The sequence below is a fragment of the Lates calcarifer genome, linkage group LG7_1 (assembly GCF_001640805.2).
Source record: "Lates calcarifer isolate ASB-BC8 linkage group LG7_1, TLL_Latcal_v3, whole genome shotgun sequence".
Classification (NCBI taxonomy): domain Eukaryota; kingdom Metazoa; phylum Chordata; class Actinopteri; family Centropomidae; genus Lates; species Lates calcarifer.
In genome coordinates, this window is record NC_066839.1 from 21,770,721 (window position 1) to 21,792,678 (window position 21,958).

Here is a 21,958-nt window from a genome sequence, read left to right on the forward strand (position 1 = left end):
AGAGAATGTAGAAATAAAATAATCTTAATATGGCATACTCCTTTGATCAGAATGTCAAAATTCCCTCAGCCTCCATTAAAAGCCATAAGACTAACACTGATTTTGAAATGCTCATTTAGAGATAAGTGAGAAAATATGGTCTCTCATAATTTGTGTGAGCTGAGACTTTAAAGAAGAAATCTGTAATCAACACATATTCATATCATATCATATCATGGTATAGTCAGGCTGATAGACTTATCAGCTGCATAGTAGATGAGGTATTGATTTCCAACAACACTGACCTGATTGTGCTTGTTATTGCATACACAGTCTGTAACAGTATGTTTTTCCTTTTAAAGCTTAAACTCTATCAGCAAACAAGCCACTTGAGAATAGAGACTCAACCAACAGAGGAAAAAAGAGAAAACACATTTGCAGAGCTCTGCTTTGACTGGTCATGACTATGTGCCTTACACATTGCATCAGCCAGGATCATTACTGTGAATCAGTGTAGAAACCTGACACAGCAAAATGAAAGGGTGAGACAGAAAAGCTGAATGCAGGATGATTATGTGGAATCTCAGAGCATAGGCCTGTCTGTGACACACACACACACCACTGTTGCGCGCTGTGCTGTCAGGGGGCGAGTTGTTGCCCGTCAGCAGAGAATTATGGAGATGATGAGGAGATGGAGCAGGTGGGGTTTATTCTCCATGAAGGCGGTGCAGTCCGACTGAAGGCCGGGGCTGCTGCTAGTGACAGGGCAGCACAGCGTGATTGACTGCATGCTCTGTGGAAATTATCACTGGAGGCTGGAGAAAAAAGCAGCCTAAACCCAGAGCTATCACATGTCACTGTCCCCTGTGTAGAGGAATACTCACGTCAGCCGAGTCTGACGGACTGTCTGGGCAAATGTAATGGTGCCGTCCGAGATAGCATGGGATTACATTTTTCATTAAAGCTGCAGGAGGCAGCCGGCAATGTTAGCGGCTTGGCACATCAGCGAGAGGTCACATCATGTAGTGAGATGTCAGTAAACTACACACAGCATGCTCAGAATTACACAGCCAGCTATGCATCAAGGAACACAAAAGGACAAAGGAGGTTACAGGTCAGATATTGGTCATTGTGCTTCGTCTAGACAAAGTGCTCACTTGCTTTTGTTTTAAAGACTGTATTTTACTTTTTTCAGTTTGCTGTCACGTCTGCCTGTAGTGCTTAAACTTTGAATTTAACCAGTAGAGTAAAATTATTCTGCTCTTTGTTATTTATACACATTTTGTGTAAAATATTGTAAAAAATTGCTATTAGGTTAATAGATAAAATAGATAGTGGAAGACAGTGGTTTGGTAAACCAGTTAATTCCAGAGCCAAGATGCCCTGACAAAGCTTCTCCTCTAGCCTTATACAGAGACACATAAACAGCCAGCAGGTTCTTGTCTGAGGACTTCAAGCAGTACACAGGGCGGTACAGAGAGAGCAACTCTGAAATCTGGAAACTGGCAGTGATGACCCATAAAAGTAATCAACAAACCTTAAAATCAATCCCTTAAAAAAAAGTGGCAGGCAGTGTTATAATGCTTATGATGGAGCAAGATGTTTTAACCTTCAGTTTTTCTCCACAGGCTTGATAAACTATCTAGATACATAAATATTTTATTGTAACCATATTTTGTAATTTTAGGTAGCTTCTCCTTTCTCCTCAGAGGCTTTCATCTTGTGTGAGATAGCTGATCTCTCACACTGCACAATAATTCACATTTGCTTTAGTATGGAAATCTTCTGTAACAATCATACAAAAATTAAGGCAAAAGCATTATAATGAATTAGCTATTCACTTTGAATTTCTAAGTTTATTTTCATACTGTATTGACATGAACTGAAACTGAGTAAGTAAATGGAAGATAGGACATTCATGCATGTAGGTAACCAGTGCATTGCATAAATCTAAGTTAAAAAAACACACAAACTTGTTTCCAAAAAACTCTTCTCATTTATATAAATGCATACATGTCATTGACTCGGGGTCAGTTTGGCTCTTGGCCTTCAACAGAATGTTCCTTGAAGTGAATGTTATCTGAATGCATAAATAAGATCTTGCACCATTATATGATACAGCGTCTATGTCGTTCGGCTTTGTGGTTAACAACTGCTCATATTTTCTGCTTCATAAATTAGATTGGATCAGAGCTGAGTAATCCCCTGTAGACCACTCTCTCCGATCACTGTTCCAACTGGTAGGAACAGCTTACAAAAAAGATTTTGATATTATTTTTGATATATTTCGATTGATAAAGGACTTCCTGGCCTTTACTTTTTATTGTCCTTAGAATAATGAGTGTAGCTGTCGCCACCTCCAGTTGTCTTAAATTTACCTGGGTCAGCGCAGCTGCTACATGTATGTGTGTGTGTGTGTGTGTGTGTGGGTAGCACACTGATATGCAGCCATGCGGCCATGCCCCGGACAGAGAGGACAGAGAGGCAGACCATAAATGATAAAACAGAAAATCAATATGTGGAGGTCAATGGGCCAGAACAGGATTGGGGGCATATTTGCAAGTCACACTGGTGATCCTACTCGTAAAACTTAGTCGCACTGTCTCTGAAGATAAGATAAGATAAATTAAGATGAAATCTTAAAAATGTGAGCTCATAAGGGATCAGTAAACCAGGCAACACCTTTCACTAGGCACCACACAAGAGCAAATTAATCCCAAAGTTCAACCTTTTAAGTCTTTATGGAAGAGGGCAAGTAATTGTATGTCCTCAGTTATGAGTCTGGATGGAGACTGACTATCTTTTATTACCTAACTTTAAAAGGCCTTTACATGGGAGTGGGTCATGCTCTCTCCTCAGCTGGGCAGTGGTGGGGCAGACTGGTGGATGATTTCTTGATGAAGCCTCAGCTGATGTTGGTGAATTGGTGAATTTGCTTGAAGGCTGTCACTTTTACAGCTGACCTTGAGCAGAGATCATATCTGTCATTTATGGCAAGTAATGTTCTAAAGAGTCCCATTTCCAAGACTCACTGTCACTTTGCACTCAACCCTCACTCTGCCTTAAAAGACAATCTGCGCTCCTGACAGCGCAGCCCCATAAAAAAATATTGCCAGGCACCTTGATATTCTATCCAATTATATGAAGAGGGAAATAATACTTTAAAAGCTGCTAGTTTTATTTATTTATTGTTAATAATTATTGCATTTTATGCCACCTGTTTCACAGGCACATTAAAACTGACTGAATTGAGGCAGTAAGTCTTTATGTGTGGGAGCTAGTTATCTGATATAGTACTTACTGAATATTCAAATCCTTCTTCAACCTGAGTCTTACCACTGGCACCATGAGAAGCTGCAGGAACTATACTTCAGTAATGTCTCAGTTGAGCTTGACTCTTTATTACTGTTACTGATGTTTGCTGACTTCTTTATGAATAGCGACAGTGTTGTATCAGAGAAGGAGTTTATTCCGATGCCAGTCGATTCACATTTCAACCCTCAACTATGGACATAGGCTTTAGGAAGTAACCAAAAGAAGCTAAAATTGGTTTCATTTGCAGCTGGCTGGGCCCTGACCTTTTTAATCAGTCATGTGGGTGTGTCATGCTGAGAGGGAGCTGAATCTGAAGGTGGAGCTCATGATTAAACAGTTAATCAGCATTCCACCAACTATGGACATGAGCTTTGGGGAGTTACCAAAAGAATGATATTGTAGATACAAGCAACCAAAATTGACTTTTCATCACAGTTAGCTGGCCTCAGCCTTAAGTGGAGTATTGTGGAGTATCGCAGCGGGTGTTTGATGCTTATCATTATGTCATCACAAGTGCATTCTTCTGTAGGGGTATGGTAGGGAGCGCAGACATCCAGACAGAACTTAATGACCACTGAGGTGGTTCCTCAGTGTTAGTTCCTTTCTATTTAAACTTTTTCCAGACACGTCCAATTGGAAAGAGAGCCAGAGCAACATGACGGAGGACTACATCTCTGGCCAGGGAATATCTTTTGATTCTCCAGGCAGAGATGGAGAAAGTGATTAGGGAATGGGATTCATGGACTACCTTCCTTAATCTACTATCACTCTAGCTAACACTGACATTTGTCCCAGATATGAGACTAAAAGTGGATGGATGGATTTTCTGATCAGGTGTTGACTACTAAAGGAAGCAAGTGCAAGGCACATTAAGAATGCTTGGAGGTATCATGATTAACAGCAATAAAAAATTGAAAAATTTGGCTGCCAGTTAAATTTTTATAGTTCCTCTGCAGTGTGTCCTAAAAGTTTAGCCATTTTCAACTTCTTCACCCTGCCCTCTGCCAAAAAGAGCAACATGTTACAAAATGAGTCACATCATAAATGCTTGTAAGGCAGTGTGCCTGAGAAACTCAGTATGCTCCAGCACATCAAATGCTTTGACACCATTTATACTAAATAGCTTCATCCACAGTTCCAGTCTAGTCCCAAAACTCTCATTCTTATGTCTAGATGTAATATTTTTGTATTCTATTTTAAAGTGAGTGGGTGCAAAATTGATTACACAGAAATGCTGATGTACATCAAAGATATTTAATTTATTCCACCCAGTACATTACTTAAGCTAAACTTGCATATTGGCTTCAACAGTGATGGCAATATAACCAATACTTTTTGAATGAGATGCTAATCTCTCCCTTCAAAGGTACACTGTGCAGCTTTTTATCCAGAAGCAGGATCTGTATAGTATGTCCCTCCCTAACCTAATTTAGTCCAGTGAACTCTTCTTCCTCCTTCAGCTGCTGTGGGTTGAAAAACAGCTGTCAAATCTATGCTAACATGTTTTAGCTTGCGCTGGTAGCTATAGATGAGGTTTGCTAGCTCTGACCAGTACACTCTCTGACCATCCAATCAAATGACATGAAAATGCTGGCGTCTTGTTAGGCCTGCTAAATGGCCCCTGGTCTTGCCAGTTCGAAATCTGATTGGTTAAAGGATCCATGAGGCAACAGTTTCATTGCCATTCATTTTAGATTACAGTGGCCTGTACTGTTTATTCCGAATGCCTCAAGGCAGATTTCTGTTAACTTGGCAACATGGAGCTGAAATCTGATTGGATAAAAGCTCTAACAAAAATAGACTGTATTGGAATCACCTGGTGATTGGTCATCTGTGTGGAGGTGAGAAAAAGTGCGGAATTTGAACTTCTCTTTCAGCTCTCTTTTTATTCTTTACAGCAGCTATTTTTGTCACTTTTCATGTGAATTATCAATTATGACACCACTGGGAGAGAAACTCATGGAGACTATTTAAACAACATTGCTACCCCCCCAACTCTGTGACAATCTCATCTCTCTATTTACACTCCATCTTGTTTTGCCATGTAGAGTCCTCACTGAGGATCAAGCTCCTGCATGTGGCACCACAAAACTCAGGCTTTGATGAAACCAGCAAGTCTCACCCATTAATAATCACAATGCAGCACACAAGGACATCTGCTTCCTCATCAGCGCATACACAGTAACTTGATGCAATGGGGCTAAAAGTGGACTCAAGTGGTGACACTGCAATTTTTCACCCAACCAACCTCTCCCTCTCTCTCTGTCTCTCTCACTCTCTCAGCCTGATGCCAGGTCATTCTATAAATTAACGCATTAGCAGTTTTGGCTCCCGTGGCCTGATAAAAACAGGTTGCAGAAGAGCGAGCATCCCCACAGCTGTAGAGGTGGGATAAGAGCTAGTGGACACGAAAGCTATTTGTCATTGTTAATTATTTTACTGCACAGCCCCACAAAAGACATCCAAACTAATTAACAAACATAACTAGGAGAGCAGCAGGGGACATCATGGACACAATAACACTGGTTTGTTTTTTTCAGAGTTTGACTCCAGAAAGCTCAGTGACTTTATAAAGCAAACTTTCAAGTGCTTTGGGAAAAAAAAGTTGCTTACTTATAATCCTGTTTTCTAATCTTGAGAGTTATTTTTTTCACTTGTAATATAAATATGTAACTTTATAAGATTAAATATACAGTCTGTCTTGTCCACACCATTTTTTAAAATGTATCTCTTCTCCATGTGGGAGAAGTGCAGAATCACGTATATTTGGATCAACTAAAAATTACACTAGATATTTGAGTTCTTCCATCATTGAGTAGTTTGTGGAACCACATTATCAGGATAGTTCTTCTAATACTTGACAAAGTGCCATTCGGCCTGGGAAATGTGTTTGTCTTTTTAATCTAGCTAATGCTGCTTATAGCAATAACGGGCATGGATGCCAGTTATATCTTTGACACTTTCCCTGTGGCTCCCAAAAATAATAGAAAAATACATAAATACAGTATGCCTGATTAATGTTGAATTTTGCAAGTGCCTGTCTCCAGCTGTTATGTATGTATTTTGTGCTGCATTAAAGTGATAATAATTAGTTAAAGAAGAATACTAGTACATAGAGTGTTGCAAACATCAATAAAGAGCACTTGCTTGTGATAAGCTCTAAGGTAGCTAACAGTTAGCTAGCATGAGAGGCTCTCCAAAAGAATGCAAAAATGTATCTCCACCCAGAATCGAAAGAGGAATTTCCTACCTCAGTGAAAGTGTGTGTGTATGTTGCCTCACCAAACACTGGGGTGCCTGACTAACGTATTGACTGCACTCAACAACGAGCTCCAGGGAAAAGACCAATACCTGCCCTACATGATAAGCGCAGTGACTGTGTTCAAGACCATGGTGTTTGGTGGACCGTGCATGTAGAGAACGACGGGCTGACATTTTCCCAGCCTGGAGAAAAGACATTAGACGTAGACAGATGGGAAATACTGCTGCATTCCTCTCAAACCCATGTAGCATTATTGCAAATTATTCAGAAAAGCACTTGTTTAAACCTTACAGAGAGAACGACAAGAGAGAATATTTGTTTGGGTATGTATAATCCAGTCTGTAGATAGAGTCCAATCTCCTTTGATCAGCATTTTACTTTCTTGAGCCTTATTGTACAGAATGAACTCATTTTCATTCTGGAGATTTTTTATTCCTAGCCACTTGACCTTTGAGCTGATCATACATCCCCTTGATGTACTATTTGCTAGTCTGGATTTACATAGAATAGAGTAGATCTTTCTTGTCATTGTTTTTTCAAAACAATGAAACACCATTTAGCAACTCTTAGAATGACAGCACAGATAAATATAAAATGTCAAAAAGAAAAAAATTAAGTTAAATGAGAATAATGAATAGAAAAATGGAGATGAGATAAAAGTAAAGTACAACAAACACAACACAGTGAGTTAGTGTGTATACAGTGGTCTAGTGCAAAATGTGTGGGTTGTGTGTTTGACTGCCTGTGGGAAGAAGCTGTTCCTCAGTCTGTTGGTTTTGGTCCTGATTGTCCTGTATCTCTTCCCAGAGGGCAGGGAGGAGAAGAGGTGATGTCCGGGGTGAGTGGGGTCCTTTAGAATACAGTTGGCCTTCGCCCTACGCCCTGCCGCCCTCACCACCCTCACCACCCTCACCACCCTCAGTTAGAGAAGACTCCTATTGTCTCCAGTTTATCGGTGTCCTGGTCACGACCCTGTGTCCTAACTCAGAACTTTTCTAAGTTACCTCTGGCATCCAGTGTATTTTCACTACATATCCCCCACTATGAAGTCTTCAACAGTCTGTGACTGATGCCAGGCCCAGTGTCTGCTCCACCCTTTACTGCTGGATGGTATAGAACAAGTTGCAGCCAAATTCCAGCACATATTTGCAGGAAATTGGAGTTGGCATGGAAAGGGTTGATTTGCAAAATGACATTGAGCTAAAAGCCAGATCAAGGGACAGTGACTTTTGACTTGTCAGCAGAGACGTTTCCATTCCTCACTGCATCTGCTTTAAGAGTGAGTGTCTACTTTGAATCAACTGATGACTGTGAAATGAAAGTGATCAAATCAGTGTACAGGAGATGCATTATAGACAGACACCTCACAGACTGGCTGTCTGCAGCTATGAGCCATACTACAGAGCACACACAGACAGTATTCAGTCACAACCATCACACTGAATTAAGTAAGTGACATGACTGGAACACTTTTGCCCTCTGATGCATTGTGAAAAGTGATTCTGCATACAATGGGACATAGAAATCCACACAGAATTTAATAGCACACATCACAGTTCTGCTTTCTAAAATACTAATGGTAAATGTAGTAACTAGCATGAAGCATTAGTGGGCAGAATAACAGTTATGAATGGCACATCATATGACCTACTCACTGCAAGTGTGCTGATTTTTTTCTTTGTTTCTGCAATGAACACGATTTCCTCATATAAATGGAAAATAGGCCACATGCCTTTATTTTTTTGTGTTAGAATAGAATTAAATGTAACTTGCTCGTTACAATGTTTCTTGGTAGCATCAATTTCAAAGTTGGACCAAATGCATCTCATGTAATTTAAATACACTTAGACTAATAGAAGGCATCAATTTGGAGGTACATTCTCAGCTGTCTTTTTTTCTTAGTGCTTCAATCAGTAGATCTTGCCTGTAACAAAGGCTCATGGATCTTTGGTTTATAGGTTTGCGACCACTGGCTTAAGGAATAATCCCAGTTTATTACAACTTGGGTCTTTCTCTCATAGTTTTGGCTGTTTTTTATCAGTTATGGTAACATGGTGCCTACACAAGAACAGGACTCTGAAACTACTGCCACATTCCCTGATCTCAGCAATTAATTTGGTAAGTAAAATCATATCACTGCTCACATTTAAGTTAAAGCTTCTTGTTGAACAAAGGGGCGGTCAGTGTGAGAGAAAGAGACACAGACAGGCAGGGAAAAAGAGTGACAGACCAAAAATCTGCACCACATCACAGTGAGACAATTGTGTTATCTCCTTTTGACTCACGTTGTGTTCCAGCCACAGGGAATCCTGCTCTCACCCAATTCTGTTCAGTTTCATCCAAGTACAACATTGCTGTTAATAATTAGAGAGGACATGTAAGACGTAGCCGATTCACCAACAATCTGTTGCGCACAGAGCTGTCTGATTTTAATAATTCAAATGAATCTACTCTTGTGCATATTTGCATGAAGTAAATGAATATTTGTTCTGCAAGACTTGGCAAACACATTTCTGTCACTGCAGTGTGTAAGCATGGTCATGATTGGCAGAGTCTGCTGTCCTACAGGAGCAGTAATCTCCACACTGCGGCAGTAACACAGCACAGTTTCACAGCTGTATGTATGACCCTATCCTGTCTGATTTACTGCATTTTCTCTCCTTGCAGCCACTCTTTTACCTGATCAAACTGCTCTATCGTCCTTTTGGGCACGTCACCCTTTGGGGTTTGACCCTGCATCCTCTGACCTCCGGGGTTAGCAGTCAGCATTGTAATCGCAACGTAACCTGGACACCTTTTCCAGGTCTGCCTCCTGATTCTCTTTGAGGTGAGAGGAAAGGAACACAATATATGCATGATATAAATCTTACTGATTACTAAGTGCTTTGATTTCAAAATTGATGTGATAATATTCTCATACTTGGGTATTGCTGCACTACATAACTCTTAAATGTTAAAATTCTGTTTTCACTTTGTTATTATAGGGTATTGAGTGTAGATTAACGAGGGGAAAACTGAGGCAATTTTAGCATAAGGCTGCACTGTTTGAATAACAGTAATAATGTGTACAACTGACCAGTTGTAGACTAGATAATTATTCTTTCAATTAAGGAGACACTGTGAGTAGCAGATGAAAGCCAGTAATGCAGAGACAGTAGCCTGCTGAAACGCCCAACATTATGGCTGCAGGAGGGTATGGGGCTGGATGTTTAGATGGAGCTGGATATGAATGTCTCAACAAGAGCACAAAGTCACTCTTCAGATCTGAACTTGGAAATCTGAACTTTGAATTTAGCTAATTTTTTTTTTACTTGGCCAAGGACAGAGCAGTTTGGAGGAGAGGTCAGTGGTCGTATTGATGGAAAAATGTAGCTCCAGGGTTAGTGGTAGCCAGCTTGCTTAGTTAACATCCAAAAATCTGATGACAAAAATCTTTTGCCTTATTAAAACGATGTAGGTAAAACAACCAGGATCTAAAAGTGTAACGTAAAAATGAGTATTAAAAGCTGGATGATAATGCTAATTTTGAGCTCATGGTGGATGAGCACAATATTGATGCTCGTAAACTGTGTGTCTTTGCTTTAAGTAGCGTTATCGCCTGTTGAACAGCAGATCGGGGCTTCAGATCCTGGTCAGGGCAAGCCTCCAGTAAGGGTCCCCAGGTGTAGACTCCTTCTGCTAAACAAAACTATGAACATGAGCTAGAGATAATTAATATCATACCAGCTTGGACATCGCCTGGATGAGAGACCAACATCCACACTGACCAAGAAGCAGCTGGTAGCCTAATGCTCTAACATCAATAGAAGAAAGCTACTATCAAAGGAGGCTTAGAGGCTCCAACAGAGTGGGAAAACTGCTGAGCAGCACGTTCTCCAAAGACCCATCCAGGGTGTACTCTATCTGCAAGGGAATAACCTCACAATGACAGAGCTGAGACTGAGCAATACTGGAAGCATGTACAGGAGGAAGCAGACCACAGCAACTTCCCAGAGCAAGAAGTCAACCACACAAAGGCAGACAACAACATCAACAACATCAAAGCTCCTCTCAAGCATCATAGCAGCTGAATGCAGTAGGCACGTAAGCAAAGATCAGAAGGCATGAAACAACAGCAGAGGGTCAAAGCACCAGCTACTGGTCAACAGAGCAATCACCCAAGACTCTAAGATTAGACAGACCAACATTATCCCTGCCAGGATGGACTACAAGAAACCCAAAGATCCCTGGGCAGAAAAATAAAAAAAAACAATACAGTACAATACAAACAATACAACTATTAACACCAAACAATTTACACAATTTACAATACAAAAAATATACAAATATGCATTACATAGTTCTATGTTGGAAAACAAAGGTTTAAATCAGTGATCACATAACTGATTTGTCTTGAGCCATATTCTAAGTGTCAGACATATTCTCTGATATTAGTGGAAACTGAGTCCCATTTATCTGCTGCTCCGACTGAAAATGTCTGAAAGCAGTTTTCCTGCATTTAGCCAAGCAGTCACCTCTGACTGCTGCCCTGGACACCCAGGTTAGCATTATCCCTGCAGAGTGACACATGATGTTTAGGTGGTGGTGGCACAAAATCATGAATTAATTTATATACATTTTATAATTTCAGGCACATATATGCAAAACAAAGAAAGGTGTCAAAAGGCTATAAACGATACTTTTGAATGATGGCACAGTTATGGTAGCGCCTTGATTTTTTTATCAAGAATTTTCACTGATTGCTTGTAAAGGGTCTATAATGGTTTTAGCATAGTCACACCTGCCTGGGACCAGCTTGCTGCACAGTAAGATTAAGTGTGAGAAAATAATTGAATACTTAAAGAGTTTCGCAGCCGCTAGAGGCAGTTGGTTTTTAATATGTCTAAAATTTATTAGACTAACTCTAACACTTCAGATCTTTTTTACGTGTTTCTTCAAATTTAGAAAAAGTTAGAATCAATGATTATACCAACATACTTGAAGTTCTTAAGAGAGGAGCAATGAGTTCAAAGCAATGAGTTGTGTTTTATCATCATTTGTGAGTATATACTGTATTAACTAAGAAGAATATTAATTAAGAATGCAATTTCCCAACTGGATGCCAGGCATTGCATCCCATTTGTCATGCAAGTTAGAAACTGAGCCTATTCCTGGACTGAGAGCTGAAAATCAGTCAGTGGATTTGTTCACATTTTGATGGTGCAATTGTTTGTAATTCAGAATGAGTAAAGGCCGAATATTCTTCCATTTAAGTTTGTGCTCTGTGTACTCTTCACCAAAGTGTTTTTCTTTGTAAAATAGATCTAAAATTACCGATTGTCCATTTGGTTTTAGACTCAATTTCTCTTTCTGTGTTCCAGATATTGGATCTGCTTGCGTGCATAAAGAAGCACCACCTCTGGCAGTCATGAGGAATAGAGGGTATGTACTGAACTCTCATACACATGATATTTAGACCCCTTGTACAGTTCTGGAAATTCAGGAACACAAGTAGGCTTACTAGTATCTTTCAGTTCAGGCGTTGACCGAAAACCACCGCACAGCACACCACATACGCAGTACTTAGAAAGAGTGCACAAAAGCTGTTCTTCTGTAGTAATGTGTGTCTTTAGAATGATCAATTTCAGTGGACTGCACATTTCTTTGAATGAAGTCCATTCACAATTCTTATAATTGTTCTGGAGCTTTGACCATATCGCACAGTTTTCATCAACAAATGAAGTTTGGCAATTGCTGTGGAAGTATAGACATTACAATTTTCCATTATTCTGAGCATTTTAGGATTTTTTGTTTATGTTGGCTACAAGTCTAAAAGAATATTGGTCCATGTTTAGTCAACTGCTGTTTCCAAGGTCATGAATGAAATGCTGTCATGTTTTTACTTTAGAATATTCAGGAACAGTCACAAACGCTATGTCATATTGACAGTGTACAGCTTGGACTAATATACTGATCTCATATCAACTCTGCCTTCTGGCACACAGTAGGTGACCATGCTTCCTTACACGACCTTGGCTTTCGACTTTGTCTGGTTTACCTGTCCTGCTTAAGGTGGCTGATGAAACCTGCTGTTCCCCCAGCAGCCCATGCTATTAGTTTAGTACTAACCTCAGCTGGATGTGGGTGGAGTTGAGTGTAGGTAGGCAGAGCAGTAAATCCACACCATGCTCATCCATCAATGTGCCTGTGTCTTTGCTCTCTCCCTCCCTCTCTCTGCCTCTTTTCCCTACAGCTTAGCTGAGCTACGTCCCTACTTATACACATTCTGTGGCACATGATTAATCCTACCTCTTATATCTCTTCTCATGTGTCAGCACCCTCGCTTCTTTATAGGCTTATTCTGAAATGAAGTGACAGTTCCTCTCTGAAATATCACCAAATTAAGACTGCCGGCATGTGTAAACAATGCAAATATACACCAAAAACCATAAATCAAATGAAGGGCAGTGCCTAACTCTGCTATTAAAACTTTGTTGACCCTATAATATTTAAAGGTTGTTTTGTGTGGTTGAGCCTTTTTAGCTGATTCTATATTAGTCATCTCTCAACTGACTACTCATTATTGATGATACTTGTGGTGCTGTATGCATTAGTTCCTGAAAAATTGTTTTCATAAATTTAACATGGATTTATCATAGTGTACGTCACAAAATAAATACAGGCATTTGGGGAACAGGATATGTACTGTATACTGATGCCATAGGGGAAAAAAATGAATCAGTTGGACTTTAACAACTGCAACACCTTCTAGACATGATTCATACACTGTATGTCAGTTCGGCAGTAGTGCAAAAATCCTCCTCAGTTTGAAGTCACAGTAAGTTTTGCAGATGTACAGAGGAAGTGAGACACTTGAATGGGGAGGAGGGAGAAGAAAAATATCTCTGCAGCTGTGGACGTGCGTGTGCAGCCTGCTGGGGACAACAAAGCTGGAGAATCCTCTGAAAACCTTAACTGGCTCCTGGCTTCTGAGACTGACGCCTGCATATGCATGAAGTCAAACGTTGCGAGTGGATGGAATTCACTGAAAGAAAATACGACAAGCTTCATCTTACAAGCATGCACATACGGGCTCAAGATAAGGCACGTGTACATATACACAGGCACACATCCACTCAAATGTGAGGTGCAGCGCTGAAACCAGCTGTTTCACTGTGTTTAAATTATCACCTGTCAGCACAAATTTGGTCTGCTTCTGAAGGGGCTGGAATTTAAATTTTCAGATTTGCCGTAGAAATCACCCACCACCCCTCCTTCCGCTGTCATCCATTATAAAGTACAGGCAATGGAGGTCTAGCCATCAATTTTCTTCATTTCCTTTTAAGATCACAGAGATTTAGTTCAGTCTTACCGAGCCTGCTCTGCACCGTGACTTAAGATGGAGTAGGAACACTTTAAAGATTTGAAGAGACACAGAGGTGCCTTTTCAGCTAGTAACTACATACATTGATAAACACTGAATCATACTGTGTTGATTTCTTCATTGTATATGAAATATTTGTTGAGACTCTTCTTTGCACTTGTTAATATGAATATAATAATGATTTGTATGTTGTGATTGATTGGACCACCATGGTGTTAACATGAGTTCAATTCAGTGCAGAGGTACAGCTCACATTATCACCACCAGCTCTGCCTGTGGAGTTTATTAGCAAGGCTTTGATCAATGTCTATCTATTTTTGGTGCAGAAGCACATGCTGCAGGATTTTAGGTGTTACCTAGCAATGTCATCCAGTGCAGTGGTTCCCAGCTTCCCTATATAGTGACCCCTTGAAATGAAGCTGTGTCTACTTGTGCAGGTTGAACTGAAATGTTCTAGTAAAGTAATTCTAAGATCTAAGGTGAAATGATTCTGAAGCTCTCCTGTCTTGAGTTAAATCTAATCAGAAACTGATTTTAGTGGGTAGAGGTTTGACAGAACACCTGCCATGTATTTCCAGTCTGACAAGTCAGAAAAGCAGCCAGCAAGTGACCTGATGAAATGATGTCCTGCCAGCTGCAGGGAGAGTTCATGCAGAGTGGAAGAGAGTACTGCCATATATCTATTGTACAGCTAAGCCATATGGCCTCTCAAGACTAAAATCAGGGGGTTAAATTGTTAAATGGGTTTGCCAGGTTAATGGCAAACTCTGGTCATTCAAAGAGTTTGTGAGAAATAGAATTCATTTATCCCTTTACATGTCCTCAAGCATACAGGAGTAGCCAGGTCATCTGTGTGCTGAGGAGCGTTTGCATCTTTCTCCCAGTAGCCCCAGAGTTGAAAGCAGATCAATAGTGGCATGTCTGCAGAGGAATCATCATTTTGATCCTGGTTGTGACTCTGACTGCCTGTACTCAGTCAAGTCTCTGCCTCTCTTCTAGGACACTGGCAATGAGCAAGTGGTAATAATTAGAATGACACAATTAACTCTGATTCAATGGGAATACCATTCCCCGATAAAACTTAGACCCATTATTCTTTATCAGCCCAAGGGTATCAAAGGTGGCTGCCCTGTTGTGGCTTAAATGGTCAAGAGTAACTGTAAAAGGCTGAACATTTACTGCTCACACACCTTCAGGCATCCAGATATTTCACCCCAACACAATAGAAGATGTTGTGTAGTCGGCTTATTTATGGATTTACGCTGTTCGCTTTTAGCTTGCGGGGCAGAGCTTTGCCACGGTCTAATGAGGCAGAGGACAACCTGAAATCAATAGCTGCTCCCAGTGCAATGCAATGAGAACAGCCCCAACAGAGGACTACAGTAATTAAATGTATTTCAGCATGTCTAACGGCTGGCTGGTTAAAGGTTGGAGAGCAGGAGAGTTGTTTTGTGGAGTTTGTCTGAATGTAGGTTAAGTCTATTTTTTTCTTGTCAGACCTTATCGCCTACTTTTGCCAGTTCTCAGGTGCTTTTGGTCTGCAGGGTAATGCATCTTCTGGCCTTGTTAGTCTTAACGCAAAGAGGCTTAGTGCATTCTGTTTAGTTGACTACTTTGGCTCCAGTGTAAATTATTATTATTATATCTTCAAATCCTCATGAGCTGGAATGAGCTAGGAGCATGAAACGTGGCCCAATAACTGGAAATGACAAATACGAGCCCCTTGGACCACAAACATCCACCATATTGTTTTTTTTTTTTGCAAATTTGTTTCATTTGAAAAACAGTAAAGGGATATCTATTTGGATTTTGACTCTATCAACATCAACTTTAGTATGCAGCCTTGCAGAATGAACAGCCTTGCAGAATGAATGAGATGCATATTTCTATTATAGATGGGCAAGACTGATCCAAAAACATGGCCACCATCAATCAAATTGCCAGGAGTGGGGCAAAGCAGGAAATTGACTCATTAACTAACTCATTAATGATTTATCCAGTCATCACCAAGCCCTGTATGGGAAAAGGTCTACTACAGCATTTTGAGTCTGAACCATAGGAGGCGCCACAAATACCAAAAAAGTGTACCACAGTCAAGAGGGCAAAATTTCACCAATTTTGCTGAAGATGTTCTGGGAGCAAGTATAAACAGAAATCTGAAACACTATACTGGTCACTGCTTGGGTTTGTGGTCTTTTCATCATCTATTCATCATTGCTACCTTTGCTCAATTCTCTGTGAGCTGGAACAAGCTAGAGACATGAATATGATATTAGCTATTCAAAATGGCACAGAGTTCCCCAGTATTCACAAATGGATGGACTGTACTTATATAGCACTTTTCTAGTCGTATCGACCACTCAAAGTGCTTTACACTATGTGTCACATTCACCTATTCACATACACATTCATACACTGATGTTACAAACATCAGGGGCAATGTGGGGTTCAGTATCTTGCCAAAGGAAACTTTGGCACGGACTGGAGGAGCCGGGGATCAAAACGCTGACCTTCCGATTAGTGGGTGACCCGCTCTACCCCCTGAGCCACAGCTGCCCCGCAAGATAAGATATTCACTACATGTTGAATTTAGACTATTTTTCTACACACACTGTGACAATAAAACAACTGTGATTGATTTCACTCCATCTTTAAACACAATTAAACTAGCTGAAGTGACTTTCCTCAGTTTTGTCAAGCCTGCTACCTATTGGTTGCTGCTTGTGGCTTGCAGCTGTAATTTTAGGTGATTAAACAATATCCTTCTACTTTGTTTTTGAGAAATCACTTTTGTTTGTAAGTTCGGTATTGCAAATAGCTTCATATATCACAATACCCCTCATGTCTCATTGGAGTAGTCTGAGGTGCAGCTTAGAGCTGTAACAGAGTGCTTCAGTGTTTGAGCTTGTAATGAAACACTACCACTGTTGTTAAATTCATTAAACACTGATCTGAAAGTGAAGGTATTATTTGATGCTGAAAACAGCTGCCTGCTGCTGCTGCAATGTTTTGTTGTTGTTGTTGTTGTTGTTGTTATTGTTGTTCAGACTTTTTGGATCCATGGAAATCCAAAACAACACAGCCCATGGCTCCAGACAGTCCACCATCTTCCCTTTTCTAAGAAACTTTATCAGAAAAATGTAGAGTTCAACAAAATACTGCTTGAGAGAAAAACACACACAGATACACTGTATTTCTGGCATTATTAAATTTAGTTTATTTTTAACCCAACACATGGGATAGACGTTTCCACTAGTGTCACCCAGGTAGACTAATCTATTAATCCTTGTCATTTATTTCAACTTCTCAATTCATGTTTGTTTTTACATGTGAGATGATTCATGTTCTACAAACTTGTGAAATAAATGGCAGGAATATGGCGATGGAAGCCACACAAAAGCAATATTGCCCGAGGCTTGGTGGTTTTTTTATTGCTGCATAACGCTGCTGGGCAATCCAGACAAGCTGCTGGTATTGGGCCATAATTGAAGTTGATATTAAAAGATGGGAACAATGTGTAAGTCATGAGAAGAATGCAGCAGGGTCATCTCAGCCAAATGACACGCCAATGTAACTGCAGTCACCTTCCCTGTATACATGACAAACTGCTGCCACCAGGCTACACAGGGAACAAAACAGACTCATAAACCACTGCCCTTCACACAAGCCCTTGACTTCAGTGCTTTGGCATAATGACATTGTCACCGCTTAAGATGTACTGACAGGACTATAACTTGAAGGAGAGAGTAAAATGTGAAATGACATTAACCTCACTTCAAGCTGTTTGTGTGCTACCTGAAGGGTAACTGCGGCATTACTAAAACACATGCTGGGCATGGGACACATTATAGCCTCACCATCATTTTTCAGCAACATTAATTTTTGGCCCTGCTGATTACAGCCTGTATTGCTGATGGCATGATTCCTACAGAAGATAGGAAACAGTGAAGGCCAAAGGTCAAAAACAGGTGTACAAGAACTTTGTCTCTGTAATTAAGTTACTCATCTATCACACCGAGTGTAATCCCTACAGTCACACATTCCCAGGACCAAAGAGAAAATATCTTTGCACGTGCATCATATGGTGCTCTGACTTAGTCTATTTCTAGGATCATGTGGTGTAAGACAGGTGGAGCTGGTTCAGCTGCAATCTGTCATAGTGGGCTAGTAACGTCACTGGCATCCCAAACTATGACTCCTGTATAAAATTTGCACTATACAGTTGTTTTAAAAGGTAATTAAAACTTGAGAAAAAAATATGAGCTCATTCCAGTTTTACTTATTTTAAACTTAAAGTTGTGACATCATTCAATGAAAGGAATCCATTTCCTTTACAAGGAAACACACACAACAGCTGAATGAAAATAAAGAGATTTATTGGATAAGCTACTATCTACGGAATAAATGCAATGTTTATGACCATAAAGATAAATATATGAATTGAATGAACTGTGTGATCAGTTGGTAATGGTGGAAGGGATTATATTGTGGCTATTCACTATGGCATCTACGGATGATACCAAAGTTAATGATTAGAGGTTGTTATAGGCTATTTAGAGATCAACTCTGTCACAAGTAAAATGTTAAGACTGGCCTACTGCGAGTTGCCCTGTAGCTGAAGAACTGGAATCAGGGCTGTTGTAGTGGTAACCATGGAGACACAGGATCCAGGTGGATTTTCCCAGAGGCGGTGTCCTGTGTTCTCACAGTGATGAATTCTGCCCGGTGTCTTCAGCAAACTTGTTTTCTTGTAGGCTTCTCTGTAGGCGGTCGTGGCCGGTTTGCTGGATATTTTAGAGGAGGCTTGTGTCGGCCAGACGACTCTAAACTGGTTTTATCTCTTGGAGAATGGTGTCAGGATTTAAAGGTGGGGTAAAGTGGGCTCACACCAAAAGACAATCGGGCCTATTATCAGCCCCCTCTCGATCAAAGTCTTGCTGAATTCTCCTGTTGTGTGAGGTGTGTTCAGAGAGATTTTTCCCTCCTTGATCTGCTCCAAATACAACCAGGACCGCCCCAATGAATATTAAACATGTTCAGTATTTACGATCAGAAATCCTGCTGTGTGGGGGAACACAGAGGAGAGCCGGGCACACACTCTGTGGATTGCCATGGAATGGGACGATAGCCATTCAAGAAATGAGCTGACTGAAGACGGAAGCACAACAAACAAGATATCATCGTCCACCATGTTTATATACTCTAAAGTCTCGTTTGACCGTGCAAGATTATGAGTTTTGAGGGTCCAGACTCTGGTTGTCGAACACAGTCTGTTTCTGTGAGCTGTGCTGTGTTGGTCTTCTCATTGCACACCACACACTCTAAGAACAAAACTGTGAAATCTGACATTATGTGTCATCATGTGTTTGATCGCTCACATTTTATAAAGATTTTAAAAAACCTTTAGTGTGTGCCAGGTTTTAGTGTGATGCTGAAACTTGAAGCCTACAGGTCACATACAATGAGAATGAACTTTTCATTGACGTAGGACAGATCGTGTGTTCACCAGTTTAACTTTTGAACTTTAGATTCTGGCTTTTGCAATCAGGGGGAAACAGTAGATGCGATTTTGAGAATTTTTTAACTGCATAATTGACTAAGTAACTGAGTAAGTTTCTCATGTTTCTTAAAATATGTCTGAGGGAGATATTTAAATATTGACTTTTATTTGAGAATTTACAATAGTGAAGTTTAAAACACAAAAGAGGTGCTGCTGAAAACAGAAAGTCACTTGAGTCCATTTAAATTTGTTTCATAAAAAAGACATAGACATAGATTTACAGTCTAAGTCTACATTACTGCTGTAGTTTGCTCTGCACTGGCAAAAGTAGAAAAAAGAGTAATGTGTTGTGGTGTGTATTTTTGACAGTGTGAGGCATATGTCTCTGTCTCCAGTTTGTGTATCAGAATTGGTACTTTGGAGAATGAAAACAGCCTGTATGAGGCTTAACCATGTTTAGTGAGCTTTGTGTTCATACTCATACAACACAGAGGGGCGACACTATCATTCAACATCAACATATCCAATCTATTATTCATGGCCCATGTACTTGCTGCAGTCTTCACTGGCTGTAACAAGGCATTTCAATTCTATCTCCCCATGCTCTGATGGCAGTGCCCCTCCCTCAAAACACACACACACACACAGGCACATGCACGCGCACACACACGCATACACTCCATGCCTGCCATGTGAAATTGTAGATTTCACCAAGTTAATGCAGTCATATGAATTATTAATTGCAATAAGTGGAGCTTCCAGGCTCTGTGTTTTATTGCGTCCTCCTTCACTGCTCTGTGACATTACAGAAATGGCAAATGTGTCAGAGACAGACTGAGCCCATTAATATCTGAGCTGAGCTGTGTTTCCTTGACTCCAGACATCCAACATCTGGATGTGTGAGATCTGGAAGCATTTTAAGGGATTCCCCTCCAACCCCTGCATTATAATCTTAAGAAGTGTTTATTCAAGGGCAACAAGGATGCTTTGCAGAGTACAAAGGTTATTTGCCCAAAATGAAGAGGGAGTGTGTGTAGCTAAAGCCACTGCAAATTTGTGAACCTCTTAAGATCTTCAAAGGTGACACCAAGTTGCCTCCCCCACAGCTTTAATGATTTTTGTAGATGGATTCATTGTAACTTAGATAAATGCTTTCTCATAAACATTATAAGAAGGGACTTACACTTAATGTCCATACTAACTAGGGATCAGAGCACAGGTAGGACAGAAGCAACGCCTGTGATTTATCTTCTACTAAATGAGCTCCCTGAAGCTAATACAATATATAATCCTCGTTTGAAGAGAGTACAACCTATTGACAAAGACACAAAAAACAGCGCTCATTTACCCTTTTCAAAATCACATGAGAAACTGTTCCAAGGGCAGGTAGACACAATATAGACAGTAAGTCTGGGTCCCTATAGGTAGTTGCACAAACAGCAAGGACGAATAAATATTTCATTACTTCTTGAGTGACATTCCAAGAAAAGCAAAGCATAGGTGTATCTATATTTGGATGCATTATTAATAGAGAGTCAGTATTTGAAGCAGGTAGTAATCGCAATGCTCCAGGCAGCCAGGCTTTTGTTGAATACAGAATGAATCATTTTTAACTTCCTGTTCAAGAATTATGTGTGACATACAAGTTTACATTATTTAACTGATAATCCACAACATCTTCATGGTTTGGAAGACAATATGCAGACGTAGAAACCATGACTTCATACATCCATACAGATAATATCTGGTACAAGATACAACAGTTTGATTGACAAGTGATTTGCAATGGGAGTTGTAATTTGTGTTTTTTTTTCCCTTTGGTCACAAAACACAAAACTGGCAATTTTAATTACATATTTAATAAAACCTGTTTTTAAGTGGATTTTAAACCTACATTGTTTACATCCATGCTTGCTAGTCAGCAGTCCTCTTGTTCCCCGCCTTTTGTTGGCAAATTACTGTGTTTCTCATGTGCGTGCATTTTAATGTGTGAGACATAAACAAGTTGGGGGTCCACTCCCAGTCAGTCCACTCCCATCAGTGGCCACAATCTCACAGTGTACCTTTAAGTTGGAATATTTACATTTGTTCTACTTTGGTCTCCACCCATTTTAGGGTAAATGTAGACCTTTCTATTTGGTGCTGACAGGTGGTGTATAGTGGATTCATCCATCCATCCATTATCTATACCTCTTATCCTTTGAGGGTCGTGGGGGGCTGGAACCTATCCAGCTGACATTGGGTGAGAGGATAGATCACCAGTTTATCAGAGGGCTAACACTTAGAAACAAACACATTGTTATGAGCTTTGAAATGGAACAATGAGCTACAAGAGTCTACAATGCTCCATGGAGCTGAAGGCAACTGCAACATTCTCTTTTGATCCATTCTGATAAAAAGATAAGTGTAGTTTTACCTCACAACTTCACAAATATCAAAAATTCCTCATTAGTTTTCCTTTGACATCTCTGCTATCAAACTTTCATGTGCTATTTTTCTGTTTTCTCTGCTGTGAACTGACATCTCTTTGGACATGTCA

At 40.2% G+C, this 21,958-nt stretch overlaps 1 protein-coding gene across 1 annotated transcript in view; it reads left to right on the forward strand.

The window, feature by feature from the left end:
- LOC108899295 (heparan sulfate glucosamine 3-O-sulfotransferase 5) overlaps nucleotides 1-21,958 on the forward strand; it is a 68,960-nt gene that overhangs the window by 30,433 nt on the left and 16,569 nt on the right. Inside the window, exons 3-4 of the mRNA XM_018699680.2 lie at nucleotides 9,224-9,383; nucleotides 11,917-11,977. The gene's annotated coding sequence lies outside the window, so the exon portion shown is untranslated. The remainder of the gene's footprint in view (nucleotides 1-9,223; nucleotides 9,384-11,916; nucleotides 11,978-21,958) is intronic.